The sequence below is a fragment of the Pseudorasbora parva genome, chromosome 2, assembly GCF_024679245.1.
Source record: "Pseudorasbora parva isolate DD20220531a chromosome 2, ASM2467924v1, whole genome shotgun sequence".
Lineage (NCBI taxonomy): Eukaryota > Metazoa > Chordata > Actinopteri > Cypriniformes > Gobionidae > Pseudorasbora > Pseudorasbora parva.
In genome coordinates this window covers 10,169,698-10,196,052 of record NC_090173.1, presented here as the reverse complement: position 1 = coordinate 10,196,052, position 26,355 = coordinate 10,169,698, and the positions used below count along the sequence as shown (strand labels likewise).

The window sequence follows — 26,355 nt, the reverse complement described above, 5'->3', positions numbered from 1 at the left end:
GTTTCATGTTTCCAAGGTCAAGCCCGTTATTCGCTCCCCACTTCAGCCCCAGACCTCTGCCCCGCCGCCCCCCAGACTCATCGAGGGGTTGCCTGACTACACGGTACGGCGACTCCTGGATGTGAGACGGAGGGGCAGAGGTCATCAGTATCTGGTAGACTGGGAGGGTTATGGTCCGGAGGAGAGATGCTGGATTCCGGCTCGGGATGTGCTGGACCGCGCTCTTATTGACCAATTCCATCGGCATCATGGTGAGTCCTCTGGGGACGCCAGGAGGCATCCCTGGGGGGGGGGTTCTGTCACAGGTTCAGGGTGTGACACTGGCTCTTCCTGTTGTTTGTCTTGTCCTGTCATTTTCCTGCAGCTCGTGATTGGAGTAATTAGCTTGATCACGAGCTGATCTCCCACACCTGTCCCTTGTTCCCTCAACCCTTTATATACCCAGCTGTGTCTATCTCTTGTTGTCAGTAGATCACTTCTTGTCACGTTGATGTTGGATGTCTGCACTACGTTCTGTCTTGTGTCTTACCTGTCTTTTTACTCTGCATTCAGGACCCTTAGACGAGCAGTTGCAGCAAGTGTTGTTACCTTGCTGGCTGGGTCTCGTTTCTTCCTGCCTCCTGTATTCTCGGTGGCCTTTCCAGCCAGCGTGTCAGCTGTGGTGTGCACTGACACAGCGGGAGCACCAGACAGTCTTCTCAGACAGTTTCCAGTCTTTTTGTTGTCTTTTGTTTATTTTTTGTTGTCTCTGGTTGGCCTGAATAAACTTGTTCTTTCACCCGCTATTTGAGTCCTCCCCTTCATCACCATCACAACAGATCGTGTCTGTGCTGAATACTTTAGTTAATGCAGGTGTGCTTGTGCTATTGTCAACTAGCTTGAAATTTTTAAATATAATATAAAAAAACAGAATTTAGACACTAAATTTCAGGGACTTAGTGAATAAAACTTTCCATAGATTTCATCCTACACGTGCATATGCACAAAAGCGAGATTTTGAGTTTTTCTCATTTTTTTCCACTGGCAAAATCGTATTTTAAAGGGGGGGTGAAATACTGTTTCATGCATACTGATCTTTTTACACTGTTAAAGACTTGGAATCCCATACTAAACATAGACAAAGTTTCAAAAGTTAAGGTGGACGTTTGATGGGAGTATTTCTTTGACAAAAATACTACTTACGGTTAGTCATAAGTTTCGGCAAATTTTTTTCGATCATGGGTCCACTTGACGTTAAAAGGTCGGAATTTCCTTGTATGGGCCGTACGGGCAATTCTACCGGAAGAGCGTGAGAGAGAGAGAGCGAAAGCAACAGGCTACGCCCATCTAAGCGGGGCTCGTAGGCTGCGCTGCACAGGTGATGTGACTTCAAGAAATTAACAATGTCACCAAAAAAGTGCGTTTTTGGTTGCCAGACCAAGACAGTCATGTACAGATTGCCAAAAAAACCCGCGTTAAGGCAACAGTGGATGTAATTTGCTTTTCCGGATCAGCAACTGAGTTGCGCAAAGGTTTATGTCTGTTCACTGCATTTCGGTGCCGACTGTTTCATAAACAAGGCCCAGCTCGACGCCGGATTTTCCGATCGCCTAATGCTGAAGGATGGAGCAGTCCCAACGATAAAGGTCCCAACGTTAGAACCGCAGGCGGTGAGTAAGACTGCTTCAAATGTCTGTGTTTTTGCCTATGCCCATCAAGTAGCCCAAACATGATCACGTATAGTTAATTGATCAATGGAGCATGCGATGTGTAGTGCGTGTACATTTGTTTAGCTGGCCACTATATGTGTAACTTTATGTTTGTGTATTGTAAAAGCACTCCAAACAACAATACACAAAGAGTGGGGAAATATGTTGAACTTAATAAGCACGCTTCTTCATTCAAATGCGCTACTATTCCATGTCTTTCTATGTAAACACTAGCCTGCCGTGCAAAACCAGTCCGCATACTACAATTGTCTACACAAACCACGCGTAAACACACACACACACGTGCACAACTGCACTTTCCACATGTACACCTTCAAAGACAAAAATACGACGATATAATTCAAGTATAAATATGTAAATAACACAAGCCGCTAAGCATATTATATAGTTAGTGTATAACTTGTACCACATAGAGACGTCCTGCTCTAGTCGTTTTTGCTGCTGCTCCTGTTCAACTGCAGCCTCTGGGTCTGATTCCGGATCATAGATGTATGGCTGTATCTGATTAAAAGCCATAATTTTATTTTGAATAAAGTTTTTTCCCGCTGTTAGGGATGACACAGCTTTACGACGCACTCAACACAATAACAGCGGCGCGCACACATCATTATTTAGCTCCGCTCACACGATACGCCCCCACCCGCTCGGCTTTTTTCGGAAAGACTTTGAACAGCGCATCTTTCTTATATAATTATAAAAAAAATAAAGACTTTTCGGAGATATGCAGGATGCAATGCTACTCTATAGGTACTCAAGATTGACATGACACTGACTGAAGCTGAGTGTTTCACCCCCCCTTTAATGATTTTACAGTTGCATAAATCAAATGTATGCAATTTTGCCTATAGGTTAAACTTATATTTTAGGATGTTAAATAGCCTTTATTTTTTGAAGTGTAAATAATTGTCTGACTCAGCATGTCAATGACAAAACAATAGCCAAAATGGAGAATTCATGTGTACACCCTTACTGCTTCCTTGGCGCTGCTAATCAAATGTCTTTGATAAATCAATCATCATCAGTTGTGATCAGCTCTATAAAATAGAAGTTTTGGCAGTTTGCTGGTCTGGAGCATCAGGTGTGTGTTAACACAATGCCAACGAGGAAAGACGTCAGATGTCAATGATCTTAGAGAAGCAATCATCAATCTGAGAAGTGTTATACAACCATTTATTAAACAATTTAAAGTCCATAATTTTACAGTAAGGAAGATTATTCACAAAATGAAAACTTTCAAGGCAGTTGCCAACTTGTCAGTCTTCCCAGGAGTGGATGTCCCAGCAAATTCACCCCAAGATCAAAGCGTGCAATGCTCAGAGTGATCGCAAAACTCCAAGAACCTCAGAATTGACAGGCCTCAGTTAACATGTTAAAGTTCATTACAGTACAATTAGAAAAAGATGGGACAAGTATGGCATGTTTTCTTAACAGTTGTTTTGTGACCATGATTTAATATTACAATGTGTAATGCTTATTGTTAATCATGTACAGTATAATGTTAATTCTGTGTTATTCATTGTAATTGTCCACTATTGGCTTTTTTTTTTTTTTTTTTGGCATTTGTGTTTTAATCATGTACAAGTGAAATCTACTACAGCTCCCACTGCTCCCACCATTACACCACAAAACAATAATGTCGATTTTTAAAGGGGTCATATAGTGCCATTTTTGTACACATTAATATGATTCTTTGGTGTCTAAATGAAACGTTTGTAATATACTTTAATTAAAAATTCTCCTTAGTATTGTAAGAAAACACTAATTTTACCTGGACAAAAATAGCTCTGTTTTCAGCAAGCCATTCTAGTGCATACGGCTTTAAATGATAATGAGCTTTGCTCATTTTTGCACCCCACGTTGCTGACAACAATTGCAGTATATTATATTTTGGAGAAAGAATGGCAACGGGAGTCTATGAGGACACATCTGTCAGGGATCAGGAAGTGGAGGACCCAGATGCAGAGTGAACCAACAAGGACAGTTTATTAATAAGACAGAACAAGACACAAGAGGGTAGTGGATGAGTGACAGTCCAAACACCAGGGCAGGGGAAAGACACGACGATGACGGGCAGGGGAGGATGACCACTGAGACCAGTCCAGGCAGCCAATGAACTTCACGACACCTTGGGAGGGAACACCAGGCAGGGCGATGTAGGACCAATCCAGGCAGGAACCTGAGGCTTGATGGGATCACAGAAGCAGCTCCCGTCTTGGCTGACAGGCAGTGGAGACAGCGGCCAGGGAAAGACGCTGGACAGAAAACAACACAGGACACACACACGACAAGACTCAAGACAAGACAACAAGAAACAACAGACAAACTAAGAACTATGACTAAATTAAACAAAAACTTAAATAATAACTGGAGATAGAAGACGAGGAAAAATAAAACAAAACCAATCTCTATAAAAAGACTGAACTGAAAATAAAAGTGGAAAACGGGAAAAATAAAAAGGTAAGCTATCAGAACCAAGAAAACTAAAAAATAAGGCTAGAGAGAAATACCAAAAGAAAACCTGGAGAAAATGAACAAAATAAAGACAGAAACTTCACTAGACTCAAAAACTCAGGAACAAAGAAAAAACTGAAAATAAATCCAAAGCTAGAAAAACAGGAGACACTAAATCTAAAACTGACTAGACACTGGGCTAGAAGCTTGCATGGACAAACAAACGCACACAAATGCAAGGAACCAGCAAAGACAAGAGGGAAGGTAGCACAATATATATATATATAAAGGTATATATATATAAAGTATATATATATATAAAGGTAGCACAATATATATATATATATATATATATATATATAAAGGGAGCAGAGCACATGAGGAACAGGTGAGCACAATTAGTAAAACGAGGACTAGACCAGACTAAACAAGGGGGTGTGGTAACGGCAAACAAGGAGGCAGGACAAGAGGAACACATGACAGACACAAAGAGAGACAGTTCCATGCAAGACACAACACAAACATAGAAACATTAAGCAAAGACAAAACAGACAGAGCTGCCAGGGCAGAACCCTGACAACATTGTATCAATTTGAACCCGGAACAAGATGACGGCTGGCGAGCTGGACGTTTCTGAATAGTTGGATAATGTAATGTCACTTTGATCTATCTTTGTATGCACTGTCAGGGTAACGTTAATGTGAATGCTATGTGTTTACTGATGTATACGTTAGTTCATTGACAGATTGATGTTACAGCTAATGGTCATGAAAAACTTATTTTCTGTAAATGACGGTTTGTCAGTGATGCGTAACGTCATCTATGCAGTGTAAGGTACAACTGTCAGGGCTGAAGCACTGACATTAGGTCACCACAGGAATATTTCAACCTTTCAGACACTGTTATAAACCATCTACAGAAGTAAGCTTAGTTTAGTGTTACCACATTAACTTTCTCACCAGCATACACAGTTTGTAATATAACAATAATAACCATAACGCGTTGTTCATTAAATGAAATTGCATTATAAACATGGGATTTTATTCAAAGTATATTGAGAACATCAACTCGCAGCAAGAGGCACACAGTTCAGACTCTTATTAAGGACTAATATTTAATTTATATTTGATAAAGCTGTTGTAAATTGTCCAAGTTGTCTACTTGATGTAAAATGAACGTAAATGTAAATATATAGGGCCTATAGGACCTTAATGTTAAGGTGCAATGTTGTTGCATATGTGTGGATCAGATTTAATAAAAAAAAATGGGTTTGGGTTGATGTGGGTGAGTACATGTAATTTTATTTTTGTTTGAAGTAGAGAGGAGCAATTCAATTGACTGATAGACAACTACTCTGTAAGTGTTTGTAACTTTTCTCATTTGATTGTTTGTTCATTTGTTGTTGGATAAGTGTGTCTGTGTAGTGCTGAGGTGTGTGTTATTAGTTTTGGTATATTTTCTCGGTGTGTGTGGGAGTTAGCATTTGTTGAGTTAGCATTTGTTTGGTCATTGCCACGTTGGGAAGCGAGTTTGTTGGGGGCGTGGCCAGCGAGGTATTAAAAGCCTTGTGTGTTTGAAACATTTTGGCTAGAGAGGAGCAATTCAATTGACTGATAGACAACTACTCTGTAAGTGTTTGTAACTTTTCTCATTTGATTGTTTGTTCATTTGTTGTTGGATAAGTGTGTCTGTGTAGTGCTGAGGTGTGTATTATTAGTTTTGGTATATTCTCTCGGTGTGTGTGGGAGTTAGCATTTGTTGAGTTAGCATTTGTTTGGTCATTGCCACGTTGGGAAGCGAGTTTGTTGGGGGCGTGGCCAGCGAGGTATTAAAAGCCTTGTGTGTTTGAAACATTTTGGCTAGAGAGGAGCAATTCAATTGACTGATAGACAACTACTCTGTAAGTGTTTGTAACTTTTCTCATTTGATTGTTTGTTCATTTGTTGTTGGATAAGTGTGTCTGTGTAGTGCTGAGGTGTGTATTATTAGTTTTGGTATATTCTCTCGGTGTGTGTGGGAGTTAGCATTTGTTGAGTTAGCATTTGTTTGGTCATTGCCACGTTGGGAAGCGAGTTTGTTGGGGGCGTGGCCAGCGAGGTATTAAAAGCCTTGTGTGTTTGAAACATTTTGGCTAGAGAGGAGCAATTCAATTGACTGATAGACAACTACTCTGTAAGTGTTTGTAACTTTTCTCATTTGATTGTTTGTTCATTTGTTGTTGGATAAGTGTGTCTGTGTAGTGCTGAGGTGTGTATTATTAGTTTTGGTATATTCTCTCGGTGTGTGTGGGAGTTAACATTTGTTGAGTTAGCATTTGTTTGGTCATTGCCACGTTGGGAAGCGAGTTTGTTGGGGGCGTTCCCAGCTGCTTTCAATAACGATACTCAAGTGAGTATAAATAGCGTGATAGTCCGCGGCAGCGGAAGCGGCAGTGTGAAGCCCTCCTTGTGTGAAGACCGACGAGTGTAAAGACTTCAACTCTTCCCAGAGCAACTCCTCCCGAGCAAGGACCCCGGCAAGGCACTTGAGTATCATCTTCCTTTTCATTATTTGTGTTCGGCTCTAATTCCTATCTGGCCTTTTCACCATGTGCTTTCAAATCTCAACTATAATTACTAACACTCGTAAATCACGCTCCGTATGCACGAGACGCCGTAATCCTAATAATTTGCGCTATATCCTAACATCCTCTGCTACTTTACTCTTTATTCCAATTGGTCTCTGGAATTGCCAGTCGGCTGTAAACAAAGCAGACTTTATTTCATCTATTGGGACTCATTCTCAGCTTAGCCTCATGGCCCTAACTGAGACCTGGATCAAACCAGAGGACACTGCCACTCCTGCAGCCCTCTCAAGCAATTATACTTTTTCACACACTCCTCTGCCTATTGGGAGGGGTGGGGGTACTGGTTTGCTTATCTCAAATGATTGGAAATTTGATCCATTACCGTCTCTACCGGCCAATTCATTTGAATCGCACTCAATCACTATTACTCACCCTGTTAAAATCCATGTGGTAGTGGTCTATCGTCCTCCAGGTCACCTCTGTAGCTTTGTGGAGGAGTTGGATGTGTTACTTTCTAGCTTCCCTGAGGATGGCACTCCACTGATTCTGCTTGGCGACTTCAACATCCATCTTGATAAACACCTAGCTGCAGACTTCAGCACTCTACTGACTTCATTTGACCTTAAGTTAGTATCTACTACGGCTACTCACAGATCAGGTAACCAATTAGACCTGGTCTACACACGCAACTGCTCCACAGACAACACTTTAGTTACTCCATTACACACCTCAGACCACTTTCTCATCACTCTTAACCTCATACTGACTCCTGATACAAAACGTACTCCTACACAGATTACCTTTCGGCGTAATCTACGCTCACTCTCTCCCTCTCGCCTATCCACTATGGTTTCATCTTCACTCCCTCCACCTGCTCAGTTCTCAGCACTGGACACTAACAGTGCTACCGACACTCTTTGCTCCACTCTAACATCCTCCTTAGACATTTTTTGCCCCCTTTCATCCAGACCAGCCCGCCCCACCCCATCTGCCCCCTGGCTGTCTGAAGTTCTCCGTGAACATCGCTCTGGACTCAGGGCGGCAGAGAGGAAATGGCATAAATCTAAAAACAATACTGACCTTGCCTTTTATCAGTCTCTTCTCTCTTCTTTCTCTACAAATGTCTCCACTGCTAAAACAACATACTACCACAACAAAATCAACAATTGCTCTGACTCTCGCCAACTCTTTAAAACATTCTCCTCTCTCCTTTGTCCACCTCCTCCCCCTCCTTCATCAACTCTTACAGCTGATGACTTTGCATCATTTTTCACCAACAAAACAGCTCTCATTAGCAAACAGTTCTCCTCATCACTAACTGACACGCACATCTCAACAACTAACACGAACACGCTTCCATCCTTCTCTCCACTCTTCGAGGCAGATATTTCTAAACTCATCCTTTCCAATCACCCTACTACCTGTCCGCTTGATCCTATTCCCACTCACCTCCTTCAGGCTATTTCTTCTTCAATCACTCCTGCACTCACTCACATTGTCAACACTTCTCTTCACACGGGCACCTTTCCCACAGCATTTAAGCAGGCTCGGGTAACCCCACTGCTTAAGAAACCCTCTCTGAATCCAGCACTTTTAGAAAACTACCGACCGGTATCCCTTCTGCCTTTCATTGCAAAGACCCTTGAGCGAGTTGTGTTCAATAAACTCTCTATGTTTCTTGAACGGGACAACCTCCTAGACAAAAACCAATCCGGCTTCAAAAGCGGCCATTCGACTGAGACTGCCTTGCTCTCGGTAACTGAGGCACTGAGACTGGCAAAAGCAGCTTCCAAATCCTCAGTGCTCATTCTGCTGGATCTGTCTGCTGCTTTTGACACAGTTAACCACCAGATCCTCCTGTCAACACTTAAGAGGACGGGGATCTCAGGATCTGCTCTCCAGTGGTTCAGGTCTTACCTCTCTGGTAGGTCCTACAGGGTGTCATGGAGAGGTGAAGTGTCTAAGTCTCATAATCTAGCTACTGGGGTTCCACAGGGCTCAGTCCTTGGACCACTTCTCTTCTCCATCTACATGTCATCATTAGGTTCTGTCATTCAGAAACACGGCTTCTCCTATCACTGCTATGCGGATGACACTCAACTCTACTTCTCATTTCAACCAGATGATCCTACAGTCAGTGTTCGTATCGCTGCCTGTCTGACAGACATTTCTGACTGGATGAAAGAGCATCATCTTAAACTCAATCTTGCTAAGACAGAATTACTTGTTTTCTCAACCAACCCAGCACTTCATCAAAATTTCTCCATTCAGCTTGGTTCATCGACCATAACTCCATCAAGGACAGCAAGAAACCTTGGAGTTGTGATTGATGACCAGTTAAACTTCACTGACCACATTACTGCAACAGCCCGGTCCTGCAGATTTGCTTTATACAACATTAGAAAGATTAGACCCTTCCTATCAGAACAGGCTGCACAACTCCTGGTTCAAGCTCTTGTTCTCTCCAGACTGGATTATTGTAATGCTCTTCTGGCTGGGCTTCCAGCATGCACTATCAAACCCTTGCAGCTGATCCAGAATGCTGCCGAGTCTGTAGCCATTCTTAAAAAACATCTTAAGACACATCTTTTCCATTTGCACTTGACCAATACAGAATAGCACTTACTGATCACCACAGCAACGACCAAAAGTGCACACTCCTGGATCTACGTCTCTCATCCGGATTTGTGCCTTCAGGCGGGTATGTTACATAGTTATCATAACTATCAGAATCCAGTGTTCTGTATATTGCGTACGTGAGTTTTTGTTGTAGATGGCTATTGCTGCGCGTTTAGCTAGAATACAAAACCAACCCATTGGGCCACTGAATCTGCATTAACGACAACAGCTGGGGCAACAGCCTTAGTCCTAATGGGTTGTAGCTATCTTAGCTATCAAAATCTAGTGTTCGGCACTTTGCGGACGTGAGTTTTTGTTGTAGATGTCTGTCTTAAAAAAAAAAAAAAAAAATTGTTGTGTATTGTGCTAATTAATTGAGATTTCTTACAGCTCTTACAGGTTTTTGGCCTTGTCTGTTCCGTTGCTTCTATTACTCTCCCCTTTTTTGTAAGTCGCTTTGGATAAAAGCGTCTGCTAAATGATTAAATGTAAATGTAAATGTAAATGTAAGTAAACCTTCAATCTGGTTTTCTTCAGAAAATTTAAAAGGAAAAAGCATTATTTTTCACATATTTTACTTATCTAAAATGCGCTGTTTATTTTTGGTTGATTTTGATTGGTTAGCTTTTGATTGTTTAGCCCAGGGTGTTGCTATTGGCACTTTTTAGAGCATGTTTGGTAAATGTCACAGCCCTTAAAGGAGATATCATTAATTATTTTTTTCTTTTAGGATGAACATTGTCCTGTTGATATGACAAGAGGTGGTCATCCGCTGCATGACAGAATTCCTTGTAGAATGTGCAGATCTCAAAGAATTCAATGTATGCAAACTTAATTTCAATATACCAAATGTGCGAATTTACATAAATTATTGTTGGGTACTTAACCATAATATTGTTGACTGGACTTAACTTGTTTGATCAGTATTGTAAGATACAAATAGAGTTTCAGATTTTCTCTTTTAATCAGTATTTCTTAGGTGTTGAGTCATTCATCTTCAGACACAGATGAAGATATTAGTGTTGAAATCCGATGGCTCAGAAAGGCCTTCATTGGCACCAATGTCATTTCCTCTCTCAAGACCCATAAAGGCACTAAAGACGTCGTTACAAAACCCATCTCACTACAGTGACTCTAAAATCATTTTATGAAGTGACTAGAATAGTTTTAAAAAATATGTAAACTTTCAAGAGCTTCCTCTTTTGTGTATTTTCTCCATTCATCTGAAATCTTCCCCTTCCCCTCAAATGTTTTCTTGTAGTATTTTTCCAGATCTTTCTGGAATCTGCACACAAACCACTTCCAGTTGGGCAGCTCAGAGCAGTCAGGGGTGATGCTCCAGTCAGCATAAACTCCTCCTGCCTTTCTGTATTCTCGACAGATTACTGTATCATCTGAGGCATTAGGATAAAAAGAGCGACTACTCGCCACCACTGATGTGCAGATGTTAGTATACAGGTTTGTTGTATTCTAATAGCAGGAATTTCTTGTCTTATCACATCTTCTAGGAGGTTGAAATCATCAACATCATCATGTTTCACTCCAATGAGGTCTTTTTCAGAAAAGATCAGCTCATCTGAGAGCCGCTGTGTGAAACTCTTCAACCACAAACCAACATCTCCGCTGTTCTCTTCAACATGTTCAGTAGATTCATGAGCTGCTTTCATGATCTTCTGCTGCAGGAGTTCAATGTTCTCCTTCATCTTTGGTAAAACACTTATGCTGAACTTATCAGTGATGTACTGACTGACTTCATCTCTGATGAAACTCTTCAAGTGATCCCTGGGATAATGAATGTAGTTCATGTATTTGACAAAGTCCTCCTCTTCTGCCAGTGTCTTCAGGATGTGTTTCTCCATATTAGATCTGTTTCCATTCAGTGATTCAAAGTTTGATCTCATTTCACCAGCCAGTTCTCTGGCAGTCTTCTTGTAAACGCACTGCTCAATGGGCTCTTTCAGTTTCTGACAGATGATCTCACCAAAAATGGCAGCTGAAGCGGCTCCATTGAGATATTTTTAAAAAATACTATAGTACTCTTCTCTCTTCTTCTCAACATATATTACAGGATCGTTGGCTTCCCTGAACAATCTGTGTTGGTCAGTGATCGTCGACTTTGCTCTCTTACAAATGGAAAGAACCAAATCCATTAAGAATTCATTCTTGAACACAAATTGCACTGACACTTCCTCATGTTGCATTACTCTTGCCTTGATGTAATCTATGAGTTGTTGAATGCAGCTGATGTTGTAGCCCATCTTAGAAATGTTAGATGACATGATCATTGTGTCTGTATGCTGAGCAATATTTGTGACTAATGATCTTATTTGGGCTTCAATATCTTTAGATAGAATGAAACAAAACGTCTGCTTAGTTGATCTGTAGGTGATTGTGAAAGCTCCTGTAAATCCACTGGACTTCTTTATCTTTATGTAATCTGAATAATTCTGCACAGTAAAGATATCCCTGCTCTCCTTTCGGTGGTCTACAGAAACACTTCCATAGATGTCACTGAGGATCTCTCTCACATCTCTCATTATGTCAATGTCTCTGATTGAAGGAATGTCTGGTATGATCTTCTTCACGCTCTTTTCCCAAAACAAATCAAAACTCTTTCTTGAGAGTGTCTTCATCTTTTGCTTTGTCTTTTGAGTTTTAAGGCAAATTCTTTGCTCCTTTCAAAGAGAGTGTTTTCATGATTTGTCCTCTGAGCATCCATCTCTTTCTTCATGTCTCGCTGCTGAAGAAACTCATTCAATTTCCTCTTTGTTTCTCTCACAATGTTTTCCTGAACATAAATGATTTTGATTTTAAATGATGTTTTCCACTGAATCAGTATATCTTTATATTTTTCAAAGAATTTAGACATTGATTTCTCCACTTCTTCACTTGTCTCCTTCAGTTCTCTTTGAAAATCAGTTGCCGCCACCTCATGAATTACTTTCTTTTCTATTTGGTTGAGTAGTTTGTTCTCAGTTTCCCTCATGGCACTGCGAAGACACCAGGTCCACTTGTTGTATTTTCTCTCCAGTTTCCTGTAGGCTGAAATATCCAGAGAATTCCTGAAGCTGAAGACGAATCGCTCATTCAGTAAAGCCTCCCAGAGATCTTTAATATGAACTTTTAAGTCTTTCAGAATCATTCCATGTGATTTTGGGGCATGAGACATAATTGATTTCTTTAGTTCTTGTACGTTCTTGCAGTAGTTCGGGTTTGGTGTTGCCATCGGTGGGCTGTCCTCCTAGAGCTGAGTAAAATACTTCACATCATCATGAACATCAAATCTAATGACATCTCTGAAACATTCAGCATCGCTGTCTTCCTCTTCAGCAGCAAGTTTTGTCATCTCATCCAGTGTCTTCTGCAGTCGTCTCCTTCCCTCCATATTTCTTTCTCCAGCTGTGACGTCTGAGACGTTCTGATGCACAAACACACAGCTGGAATTCAGGCTGGTCTTTTTCATCCTCATGAAGGCCTGAACAACAATCTGAAGAATGTCCTGCATCTCAGACGGGTTTTCGCCAAAGATGTTAATTAATGTCAGATTTCCAAGACCAACAACAAATGTGGCTAACTCATTGTCATGATGTCGGGTTGATCTTCCAGCCAGTTCTAGAGCACGAAGCCCCTCCGTATCAACAACCAGAATATAGTCAAAGTTCATCTGTGTTTTCATCTCCTTTGACACTTTGACCAGCTGCATGAAAGCTCCTCTGGTGCACCTGCCAGCACTGACGGCAAACTGGAGTCCAAACATGGCATTGAGCATGGTGGATTTCCCAGAGCTCAAAAGCCCTAAAACTGACAGCACAAAGACTCTCTGGTCTCCCAGTTTCTGGATGAGTTGATCAAGAACGGCAGAGATCCAGACCAGAGGAACATGAGCAGCATCTCCATCCATCAGCTCCAGTGGAAATCCAGAGATCATCATCTCTGCTGCAAGACTTGGGAGAGATGAGAAGTTAAAGATCAGGTCTTTCTTGTTCTTCTTCACAGATGAACATGATTCATAGATCTGACCAATCTCCCTCATGATGTGCTCCAAACCAAAGGATGCAGCTTGAAGATCCTCAGATATTCTCTCAAGTTCAGCTTGTTCAGTCTTGAACTGCTCAGATTTATCATGACTCTCTTTCAGTTTTACAACTGTTGACCACTTTTCATTATACTCCTGGAGTAGATCAGAAAGATCAGTTGAGATATATTCATCAAGAAGGAGTCCAAGATATTTCAGAAAAAACATCTTCTCATGTTCAGTGTCTGAGTTCATTTCTTCAATAAATAGCTTAATAAACTCACATATGTCCGATTTATGCTGCTGTTCACGGATTTTATTCAACCCGTTTTCCACTGATGTTTTTTTTTTCATCTGTGTCATCTCCTCGAGGTCGATGTAGTTCTTTGTTCTCACACCACTGATGCCACAGTTTCCCCTGACAGGGCATAAATGATTCTTTGATTTCTGTCAGATGTTTCTTCTCCAGTAAACTCATCATCTGCTGTGCTGCTGCTCTTCCTCTCTTGCAGTCATCATCCTCTTCCTCATCTACTCTGATGCCTGTGTGTTTGGACACATCTTCAAGGCTGAAAGAAGAAGATGATTCTGAGAGACAATCATTTATTGCTCTTCTGAGTTCTTCAGATACATCTGACAGATTTCTGTCCTTCAGACCAATCTTGAATTTCCCTTTATTTATTTTCATCACAGTAGATTCATCTCCTGTAAAAAGACAAATGAGTGGCTTTCCGTTTGTGTACAGGTTTTGAATTATTGCTGAACTTCTGTCATTCTTGTCCAGTTGTGGTAGAAGAACAACATTAACTGAGGCCATTTCAGTGAGGTTCTGCAGCTGTTTCTCATGGTCTCCAGCATCATGTGTAAATTACAGAACGCAACACAGTCAGTGAATTTATCCGTGTTTTTCCCAGAGGGGCAGAACCAGGCGATCTCCACCACCCCATCCATCAGGACTCTGGTTCTGCTGATGTCTGGGCAGTTCCTGTGGAAGAACGTGTTGTGTTTCTCATTGATCAGACTGTTCATCAGCTGAGACTTGGATGAAGACATAGAGCCAAACCGGAAGAAAGACACCATTGGAGTTTGTGCCTTATAGATTGGCTGGGTTTGACTGATGATTTTATCATTGCTGTTTTTCTTCCAGCTCTTGTTGATTTGTCTGAATGTCCAGAGAGGAAACTAAATCTCTCTTGTGAATGGATCAGGAACAAGCAGAGGCAGAGCGTACTGACACTGGGACAGTTTAGTGACCATCAGCTGCTTCATGAAACCATCAGCACAATGAAACACGGCCATCTGAACATCCATCGGGTGGATTCGCTCAGATTGACTTGCTCCTTCTTTAGAGAACGCTATTGCTTTAAATATATCACTACTGTCTTCAGATAGGTCAGAGTCTCCTTGTTTTGTACAATCCTATTCATTGATATTAAGATGAATATATCTTGCTCTGTAGTTCATCATCAGTAGTTTTGTATGAAACTCAAAACCAGTTCCTCTTCATCACAGGATTCATGGGACTGTAATGAATGATCAGTTATCTGAAGAATTTCTCCAGCTCTTAGTTTATCTTTCCTGTGAATAAGTCTTTGAAATAGATGCTCTATGTTTTCTTTCTCAGTCTTTTGTGGCTGTAAGTGTTGTCCAATGTCCTTTTCTCTCTGTTTAACAGACACAATAATAATAGATGAATTTTATTCAGTTCCATTCTCACAGAATCTCATTCAGTATTGATTTGATTGTGTCATTGCTTTTTATCTTAAACTTAGCCGTATTAGCAGATGGTTTCATTTTATTCGATTTTATTTATTCATTGTATTTGATAGTTTTCTTTCTCTCTCAGGATTGTAATTATGATATTATTAAAATAATATAGATTTATTTTTTTTTGTTTATCACTGAAATTAAACAATAATATGTGTTACACTGACTGAAGAGATTCTCAACATCCCTGGTCACAATTTCAGGAACTCACATCACGACAATAGTAAAACCAATAGTATAATTTCAAATAGCTTTAAGATTATAACTTTTGACCAGGACCTCACATTAACAAAATTATGTCTTGTAGTGATTTTTACTTTTGTCCACCCAAGGACACTAAGTAACAGAGTGATTGGTACTCACGTCACCGCTGATGTTGTGAATTTGGATCATACGTCACTTAAGGTGTGGTGATGAGTACATCAGATGACCACCTTCCCCCCTGTTAGTTTGGGACCCTAGTCAAGGCCTTTTACCTTGGCTGTATGAGAACACTCCGCACAGGAGGCTGCCCAGTCATTTATAATGAATGTAAAGTGGGGAGAGTTGGTCAGCTGATTTATCTGAAAGATTGGTGAGATTTCTAACTTGTAGAGCCTTTTCTGCTTTATCAGCACAAGGAAGACACAATTGTAATAAAATAGATTTTATTAACAAAAGATAAACAGAACAATTAACACAACTTCTAACTGAATACAATGAATGATAAAGGAATAAAGTGCGTAAAATGCATAAAATACATGTGAGTAAGTTGAGTGTGGCTATAGAAGAGTTACGTTATCTTATGGAAAGATAAACTGTTGTTTCTCTGAAATTAAGGTGAAGAACCTTATTATGCATTAAACAAATAAATGAAAGATTATTTGTTATTAACTAGCATCAGTTATATTACCTCTAATGTAAATTAGAAAATCATATACTGATAATATACAACAATGCCAAGGTCTCTAGAAAGAGATTTGGTTAAGTGATATTTACGTTCCACGTGGTTGAGTAAGCAGTCCGATGATGATGACTTCTTCCAATAGTTTTGCTGGGAGACAATGCAGTGAAGAAAGGAGCTGGAATCCGTTTCAACAGCCTTGAACACGAAGGTCTGTGGGATACTGATGTCCTGGGGTACCAAAGGGTCCTAAAATCTGGAACAAAATGAGGCCCTGAAGTAGGTGCAGAAGGTCCTTAATCTGGAACACGCAGACGAAGGAACCTTGAAGTGAAGGTTTGAGGCTCAGAACGTTGTCGTATCTGTCACTGCCTCACAAACTGTAGATTCAGATCCTCGGATCTTGTGTTGTCTCTCTGGTTAAACCAGAGGCTCAGAACTCGGTTGCTCTGTCACAGCCTAATCCTCGGCGGACAGACTCAGAACCTGGTGAACTGTTTGTCTCTTGCATGAAGACTCAGAACTTGGTGAACTGTTTGACTCTCACATGGAGACTCAGAACCTGGTTGCTCTGTCACAGTCTAATCCTCAGCGGACAGACTCACAGACCCTTTATCCTTTTCCGAATAGGAGGAGATTGCAATTTGGCGCTTCTCGATTCCAGTGTTGCTATTGGCTGCTGGCATCAGAGAGGGCACACAGTGTGGCCCACCCTTCTTTCCCCTGTGGAGCTCATTTGCATACTGTACACAGTTAGAAGTCTTTAAAGTGTCTTTAAATTTTATCAATGCATTTCTCACTTTCCAAACCACCATCAGAATACCCTTGGCAATATACTAAACACATAGACACCAAACATGATGGAAAAAGATTGAACTGTCATGTGTTCATTCATTTGTTCATTAACAGCTGAATTTGTGGAAGATGTTGCATTACAAATAGCTGTCACTGAGAATACTTATTTCTCTGAATAAGTCTGAGATGGATATGTGTAGTTTACACCAGTCTTAAGATTTCCAAACATAGTTGTGAATGGATTTGGATGGATCAGTTTTGGTCTTTGGTCTGTGGTCTTTCTTTGTTTCACCCACTACTGCTGAAGTCCAGAGGAATGTTTATGGCTGTCACAAATCAGGACATTAGGGATCCGTCTCTAGATGGCTGAAGGGCAGAAACTGCATGTGGACCAATGAGAAGTCCTGTCCTTCCTGGGCTTGGTACTAGAGGTCTTCTTCTTGCCCTCAAAGAGGTTTCTGGCTGTTGTCCAAGCATCTTTATCTGATGGCGTTGGACATCTTGTTTGTGCTAGTCCAACAAGATCCAATCAAAATGTAGCAAACCTTTGTCCACTGTTACGGGCAAAGAGGTGCCTGGCCATAAACTGGGCCCTGGAATGTGCTGTCCACTACAGTCTATTGTTTTATTGATTGAGTTCAACAATGACTGACTAGATTTTCCACCATTTAGAATTTTGTCAGATAATCAAATAATCTATTTATTCAAATAATCTGCATTTTGGCACCATTTCAGATTCACTGAGCAGTTTGGGAACAGGGACAGCTACTGGGTAAAAAAACAAATCACCTAAACTAGTATACCTTTGCCATCATTTTACCTTACAAAATTGATCCAAACGTGCTAAATTTGAGTCAGATTATATATAATTTCATATTTTTCTATAACATGCCAATGAACTTGCCTATAACAATCCCAAAAATGACTTAAGACTTCACAGAGCTTCTTCAGTTTGTGTGATATCTACATGCGGTGACACAGATCATGGGAGAAAATGGCATTATTTTTATACAAGTCTTATAAACAATTTCTTTAAAGAATTTCTCTGAATGCTCACCTTTATAGAATCATTTGATTTAACATCCTTAGTCCATTGCTTTCCTGTCATCTTTCATTGTTTACTCAACCTTATTGTTCCAGTTACTTTTATATCTGGAATGCAAAAAAAGAAAAAGAAAATGAAAAAAAAAAGAAAATTCTGCTTAATATCTACTGTAGTTTTTATCCAAGTAAGAAAAAAAAAACAAAGGTTTAAAACAACACAAGGACGAGTAAATGATAGAATTTGAAAATATTATTTTTTGGGAACATATATAAGACTTCTGGGTATTCCATCACATACTATGTCATGACGTAGCACCAATCAAGATCTAGTTTCATTCAGGCTTCAGACGAGTAAAGCTAAGGGAGCGTCGCCAAAGGCCCTGTCCCAAATGGAACCCTAAATCCTCACGGTCTTCCTTTGGGTCCGTACTTTCACAACGTAATGCCGCATTGACTGCCGGGTAGAAGACCTCTGGGTAGCTTGCGAACTTGCGGGCTCAGCTGAAGTGCGCATAGAGCACGCATAGCAGCCGCAAAGGGGGCGCTCACAAGCACTCTTCTTTAAGCTTAAATGATGGATGGGACACTCTACAGCCTTGTGGACTTAATGGACACATGCACTCAATGGCCATTGTAAGTCCACAAGACCGAAAGTGCACATGAAGTGTGCCATTTGGGACAGGGCCAAAGTGTTGTTCCGACACAGATCTCCCTCGAAAGAGAACAATGTAACTTCCATTACTTATTTGAAGAAGTAACTATTTTGTTGTAAATTTTAAAAGCAGTGCATTACTTTGCTAATTACTTGAAAAAAGTATTCTGATTACATAACCACACAAGTCAATTCCTTCCATTCAAACACATTATTTTGCAAAGCATTTTTGTAACAGACTACATTGTGATGTATTTTATAATTTGTTTTGTGTACATTTTTGACATTTCTGTATGTTTAAATAGGTCTGCCTTTTATGTCTTAATAAGTAAGGACTTTTATTATGACGGGTGGGGCAGTCTACGGTGCGCCACTGAAAAGAGAGTGAGAGCACGGGGTTCATCGTTTCATCATTCAGTGGGTTTAAGTAGATTTAAAGTTTACAGTTTGTTTAGCACCCCCGAAAAGGCATAAGTTGTGTATGTGCTTGTTTATTGTCATCTGTAATTAGTATTTTGCTGTATTATGTTAATGGTAATGCTATGGAGAGAGAGTTTATGTACGAGGTGTTAATGCGCACTTCTTTGCTTTTTGTTCAGCTCTTACTATGACTTTTTGGAGATAAACGGTTTCAATAAACTCCATGAAACATCAGTAAAGTCTGGCCATCATTCACTCTAAAAAATCCAATTAATAAAATGTTGGAAGAGCAAAAAAATATATGTTGAACTAATTTTCTTACTTGTGCTTAGTTAAGAAGACATTATTTTAAGTCTGCTGAAATATATTTGAAAAACATTAAAGGGGGGGTGAAACACTCAGTTTCAGTCAATCTCATGTCAATCTTGAGTACCTATAGAGTAGTATTGCATCCTTCATATCTCCGAAAAGTCTTTAGTTTTATCATATTTATAAAAGAAATATAGGCTGTACCGAGTCTTTCCGGAAAAAACCAGCGGCTGGAGGCGTATCGTGTGGGCGGAGCTAAAGAATGACAAGCGCGCAAAGCGGTGACGTCCTCAAGCGTGGAGAAACCCATCTATCTCAGCTAATACAGATAATGATCCACAATCAAATCTGAGGGAGAAATAAATTGAACAGGAGAAACGGCAGCAGCAGGACGTCCGTCTCTGTGGTATGTAAGTTACTGTATTTAATGGCCTCTCCACATTTCTGTGTGTTTACTCGCAGTGTATGAGGACATGATTCGGTTTATGGACTATTGTATGCGACTAGACCTTAGAAGTAGCAAGCAAAACGGTTTTGCACGTCAGAATACTGTAACGTTATACATAGAACAACAATGGAGTAACCGTTAGCGCATTTGAATGACGAAGCACGCGATCGTGTCGTTTACTGATGTTTACTCATGCGACGGTAGCCAATAGCAGAGACATTTGAAGCAGTTTAAGTTAACTCACCATCGAAGCTTTATCGCTGGGACCGCTCTGTCAAAAACACACTTCTTTGGTATGATTTGGTGAAGTCCTGTGACAGCAGTGGCGTGTAAATCCATTTTGAGACGCAACTGAAACGATGTTGTCAAGCTTCCCGTCATTTCTGCGTTCAAATCGGTTCAAATGCAGCGCTGCCTTCCCGGAGTGCTGTGCTGAAGCGTTGAAGTCGCTCGACGTCACCCATAGGAATAAAGTGGAGCGCGGCGCCACATAAGTGTTCACGGACGACTGGATCTGCAGCTGAGAGACTGTTTACGCCGTGCTCTAGTCACGCGCGCGCGCGCACCCTACCGGGAGAAGAGCCCGTACGGCCCATACAAGGACCTTCCGCTCTTATTAACGTCAAGTAGACCCATTCTCGAAAAAAACTCGCCGAAACTTGTGAGAAACCGGAAGGAGTATTTTTGACACAGAAATACTCCATCAAACGTCCAACATTAGTTTTTGAAACTTTGTCTATGTTTAGGATGGGAATCCAAGTCTTTAACAGTGTAAAAAGCTCAGTATGCATGAAACAGCATTTCACCCCCCCTTTAAATCAATTGATATTTTCAAATCCAGTTAACATTTAGAATTGCAAATGTTGACTGGACTAAAAAACGCGAATCCAGTCAATATTTTATAAAAGTCTTAGGCTATGGCTAACACAATATTTTACACACAATATTTTACTATTGTAAATTGATTTTTGTTTGTGCTGTTGAAATGGGCTGTTAGAAACATTTGATAATAGCCTATATCAGAACAATATTTGTGAAATTAGATGTATTTTCGGTGTTTTGTTTATGATGGTAGCCTATCTGCATTAGGCTATAAAGAGATGGATCCTACAACACTTACATATTTAATATACATATATAATTCATTAACATATGTAGTTAATTGTGGCATTTAATCTGCCTAATTTTAATGAATACGTACAAGAGCTTGTTTGACTACGCGGAAGGATCTGTATTGCTCGTTTGATTTCGCGGAAGGATATCTGAGGTACTTGTTTGATTTCGCGGAGGGATTGAGATCAAAGGACTTCGCGCGTTCACCAGAGAGGCAGCAGCAGCTATTTTGAGGGTGCAGTTCACGCGTCAGGTAAGTGTTAATGATTATATTGCAGACAAATATGTCTAACATATTAGGCTTGTGTGAATATATTACGTTAGAAGTGAAGTAAGAAGTAAATATATACAAGGGAAATGGGGATTATTTAGGCCTAAGTGAAGTCTACGTCAAGTTCACTGGTCATCGATTAAATTATTTACTTTAAGTTAATGTGGTCTTTGACCATGTTTAAGTAATACATAATTTTGTTTTAAACTATAATACTATAATGTTTTTTAGATTTAATCTCAGCGTGTGTGCTATGTGTCAGACAAACTTTCTCTCATTAGCTATAGGCCAAGGTGCTGTGGTGATTTTTATACAAGGAAATGTACTGAAACATGTCAAACATGTAACTTAATGTTGGCCAAATAATGCACGCAATTTAGGGTTACTTTGTTGTGTCAAACGTGATTTTTCGTGTTCCAACTTGTGAAATTGTACCGTAAAGTTATGGGAACAACATAACCACGAATACTATGAAAATGTCGCTCATTTAATCGTCCTCATAAGTGGGACGAATTCTAAACAGCGTAAGAGAAAGAAAGCTAGCCATGTAAGGCTTACGTTGCAATATAGGGTAATAATAAAAAAAAATTAAATTACTTTAGTTTGCAACTTTAGTTTAGTCACACATGCAAGTAAATTCTTAATATTAATAAAATGTATAAACAATATATATATTTTTTTTAATTTATTTTTATTAATTGTTATCTTTCTTTCTCCAACAGGGTGTGACCAAGATATCCATTGATGGTTTGTCGTCGCAAAGTTTCTCATCCAAGCCAGTCAGTTCTTCTTAAAGGGATAGTTCACCCAAAAATGAAAATTGTCATTTACCCTCATGTTGTTCCAAACCTGTATGAGTTTCTTTGTTCTGCTAAAACACAAAATAAGACATTTGTAAGAATGTTTGTAACCAAGCAGACGGACCAACCATTCACTACCATAGTAGGGGGGAAAATACTATGTTAGTAAATGGTTGCTAATCTGCTTTGTTACAAACATTCTTCCAAATATCTTATTTTGTGTTCAGCAGAACAAAGCACATTATACAGGATTCGAACAACATGAGGGCGAGTAAATGATGACAGAATTTTCATTTTTGGTGAACTGCCTTAACCAGCTGAAACACTGACAAGAAGCAAGAATGCTCCACTGTATCTACTTTGACTGTGTGTGTATTTTCAAAACTAAAGGTGCATTAAAGACATTAAAGAAAAGTGACAAGGGCTTTGGTCATTTTTTTATTATTTAAAGAAATTTGAAATTAATTCTTATGAAAATGTATTGTTTGTATGACAAATGTTATAAATGCAGATGATACAATTTGCTTTAACCTGTTTTTATCCTTGCTATAACATGTAACTAGTTCACCTGCAATTTCTAGTAACAATTAAAACCATTTAAAAATGAAACCCCTAACTAAAACGTTTTCGTTTAATTAATTATAAAAACAGGTTGAGTAAACGTACATTTTAAAGTTGAAGTCAAGTTTGAGCCAACTAAAAATTATTAATTCAATTAACTTTAAAAAATAATTGAGCAAACGTACATTTTAATGTTGAAGTCAAGTTTGAGCCAATTAAAAAATATTAATTCAGGCAACAATTTCTAGAACGAAATTGAGTGAACGTAAAATATCTGTGGAACTAGTTACTAAATAATAATTAGTTGAAAGCACTAGAATTTTTTTACAGTGTTTGGACGGGGTCCGCTACAATTTTTTCCTTTTATAAAATTATTAAGAATAAGAGGATAGCATGGTAACCAGTGTTTATGAGATGAAGAACCAATGATTATTAAGATTCCCCAATAGCCGGAGAGGGTGGTGAATTGAGTGCCTCTGGGCACCTGCCCAAGTAGAATGCATAATATTGGGAAAATAATGAGATCAGACCGGTTTAGTTACAGAAACTTCATCACCCCAAAGGACTGAGTGAAAACAACTGAATCAGGAAAGGATCTTGAGTTGGGACTAAAACTCAGCAGTTTTTGCACTAACACCAACAATGATATGATTAATTCTGTCTCAGACTCAGTGATTAAATTTTTCTAGATAAATTGCTTAAATATAAACTTTATAGGGTTTTATAGGATATTGCTCTTTTTCTGTCTTTGGAGGTTTATCTTTCTTTGGAATTTCATCTGTCTGTGGAGGTTCATCTTTCTTTGGAATTTCATCTGTCTGTGGAGGTTCATCTGTCTTCAGAGGTTTGTCTGTCTGTGGAGGTTCATCTTTCTTTGGAATTTCATCTGTCTGTGGAGGTTCATCTGTCTTCAGAGGTTTGTCTGTCTGTGGAGGTTCATCTGTCTTCAGAGGTTTGTCTGTCTGTGAAGGTTCTTCTGTCTTCAGAGGTTTGTCTGTCTTCAGAGGTTTGTCTGTCTGTGGAGGTTCATCTGTCTTTGGAGATGTGTCTCTCTGCAGAGGTTTGTCTGTCTGTGGAGGTTCATCTGTCTTCAGAGGTTTGTCTGTCTGTGGAGGTTCATCTGTCTTCAGAGGTTTGTCTGTCTGCAGATGTTCCTCTGACTGTGGACGTTCTCCTGTCTGCAGAAATGATGACAATGGTGCAAGTTACAAATTACACATGAAAACAACATAAATATTAATAACAATTATAATTTCACATTTCTAAAAAATGAAGGATCAGTGTGATCGTTCTACCCAGTGTGGTCTTTCTCCGCAGTGAAAAAAAAAAACCAGACTATTGAAACCAAACAGCAAAAATGATTAGTTTTTAACTTAAATTTTCTGATAAAAGAGCAATACATCAAAGGGGTTGAGTAAACCGTCTACCTCTATACTGATGCCTTTACCTCATCACCTCAAATAAACTGAATACAAATGTGATAAATTCAGCAGAAATGTTCAAGCGAGCTATAATGCTGTTTGGAAATATCCCTTGTCTCTATGATTGCTGATATGAACAGTTTGAGTGTCACATTTTTGAGCTGACTGTTTCATGAATCTGTCAAAGCAATGAGACTTAATCTCAAAAATTCAGAACTATATGTGATTCAATATAGTATTTTATCTCATTTCAAATGTGAAAAGGGTGTCACCGTATTTGGCATGCTATACGTATGTGTTTATGTTTGTATGTAAATAAAACCCTGAATTAAATCATATAAAGATACCACGTCTCTTTAAAGGTGACATTTTTTTTAAGATGGAAAATGTTGTCTGTTCAATATCTTTTTGTGTTACATGGAGGACGGAATAATAGACAGCTAATCACGAGTTAATGTATGACTCATGAAGAACTAACCCATTTATTTATGATTACTGCATCATTGACTAATGAAGATTTTATTAATAGATTAAATGTTTGAATTGCTCTTAATTAAAAATGACAGCATGTATTAATTCCTTAATAACATATATTATATTATATTATATTATATTTACTTATAATTACATATAACAATAAGTTAATAGTTAACTAATTAATAGTTATAGCTAAGACTTTTATAGTGAAATGAATAAAACGTGTGAACATGGGAAATAGACGCAAATGACAAATGAGCACTGTCACTGTCAGAACTCAGGAAGACCCTTTTACTGTTAAAAGGACAAGATATCACAGTGGACATTCAACTGATTTTTGTTATTATGAACATGGGACTGACTTTAAGGAATATGCTGAATTCAGGTAATACATAATCACTTAATCTCTCCCTCATAATACAAGCTTCAATGAACAATATTAAACAGGTCATGAATTGAGAAATCAACTTCCCCTTAGGCTTTTGATATACAAAAAGATATTCCCCTTCTGGGAAAACTAGGTTCCCTTTCGTTCAGTCACTCCGAGTAACGTCAGTGACTGATGAATGGGGGTTTCGCCTAGAAGCCAATTATCTTTGAGATCTTAGAAAGCGCCCAATAGCAGTGCCAATGCCATGGGCATGCGAGATTTGCATGTGTTACTCCGACTACCCACATGGGTATATAAGGAAGTAGCTGGCATTGTGTTTTCTGCTTCGGAGCCAAGAGCATCTCTTCACTCCTGCAAGCCTGAATGCTGAAGTTCTCGCTTCAGTTTTCGAGACGAGCGGTTCTCCAGGGTGTTTATGTAACGGCGCGTTCCAGCAATCTCACATTGCCTGCCTGGTGGTCTGTGCAGTGATCTGCAAAAGCTGTGTGTTTTCCCTGGGAGAGCTTCACTCTGCAGAGCTTTCCTCTCACAAAAAGAGCTTGCGTGTGGCACGTCTTTTTCAAGACGGTTTGCCCGCGAACTTCTGGGTGCGATCGATATCCATTGCTGTCTTTGCGGCGCATTCACTGCTCGACGTGTTTGGGCTTCAGCATGTTCGGACAGTGTTTGTGGATGTGCTGTGTTCCCTCTGCGGGAACATGACCATCGCAATGTTGTGGTCGAGACTCAATGATCTCTGCAAAGAAAGAGAATCCCCTCTGCCGCACCCCGATCTACCATCTCCAAAGAGGTGGTACTTTGGCTGGTGGCCAGGGTGACCTGAGGGTGGTGCTGTGGTATTAAGAACCCCGATGATCATTCCTCTCCCTCTCGCACATCGCTTCCAGCGAGTGTTGGACTGAAGCGGCGGGACCGTCTGCTGACGCCCCGTTCGTTTCATTCACACTCCAGAAAGCGGTGAGAGATCGAATGCCACATCTCAAGTTGGGCTAGATTCCTTTGGGGATGACAATCCGGCTATGCTCCGCCTCCAGGTGTGTTAGCACTGTAGGATCTGACCTAGAGTTGACAGCCAGGTTATCTCGGGCAGCCGCGAGCCTCGGGCTGGTGTGGAACTCTGTCACGAGTGCTTGCGGTTGGGCGATTGTTTTTCGGGGGCGGCAATGCCATTTCACTCCTGAGATGCATGAGGAGCGCACGTGGTCTGGGAGATCCCCGTGTCTTCCCGCGACCGTTCGGTGGCCTCCTCCGACTTCTCTGCCCTCGAGGGGTCGCGGCCTAAGGGTATACTAGGGTCCCTCCCCCTCAGTCAGATGCTCTGTTGCGCACTACGGTGTCCTTTGACCTGACGTGGTGAGGCTATCCTAAGCTCCCTCCCAAGCCTGTTGGCTCGTCTACTTCGGTGGCGTAGTCCAGCAGTGCTACGGGGTAAGCTGCCGCCCCAATACGTATGCATGAGCACAGAGCTGATCCAGGGCTTAAGAGCTGCGTGCCGCCACGGATCCCGCCCCCCCGGGCGGCGTAGATGTTTCCACAGATGTTGTCTGGGAAAGACAATTGGCCTTACCTCGTCGATGTGGGAGGCTGATTTCAGCGGGACAGTTGAGCACGGCGCCCAACAGTTCTTGGCCGTCCCCAGAGGC

General features: G+C 40.2%; 1 pseudogene; it reads right to left on the bottom strand.

Annotated features, from left to right (window-relative positions):
* Nucleotides 1–537: 537 nt before the first annotated feature.
* On the bottom strand, nt 538–25,335 carry LOC137089387 (interferon-induced very large GTPase 1-like; annotated as a pseudogene).
* Nucleotides 25,336–26,355: the final 1,020 nt, after the last annotated feature.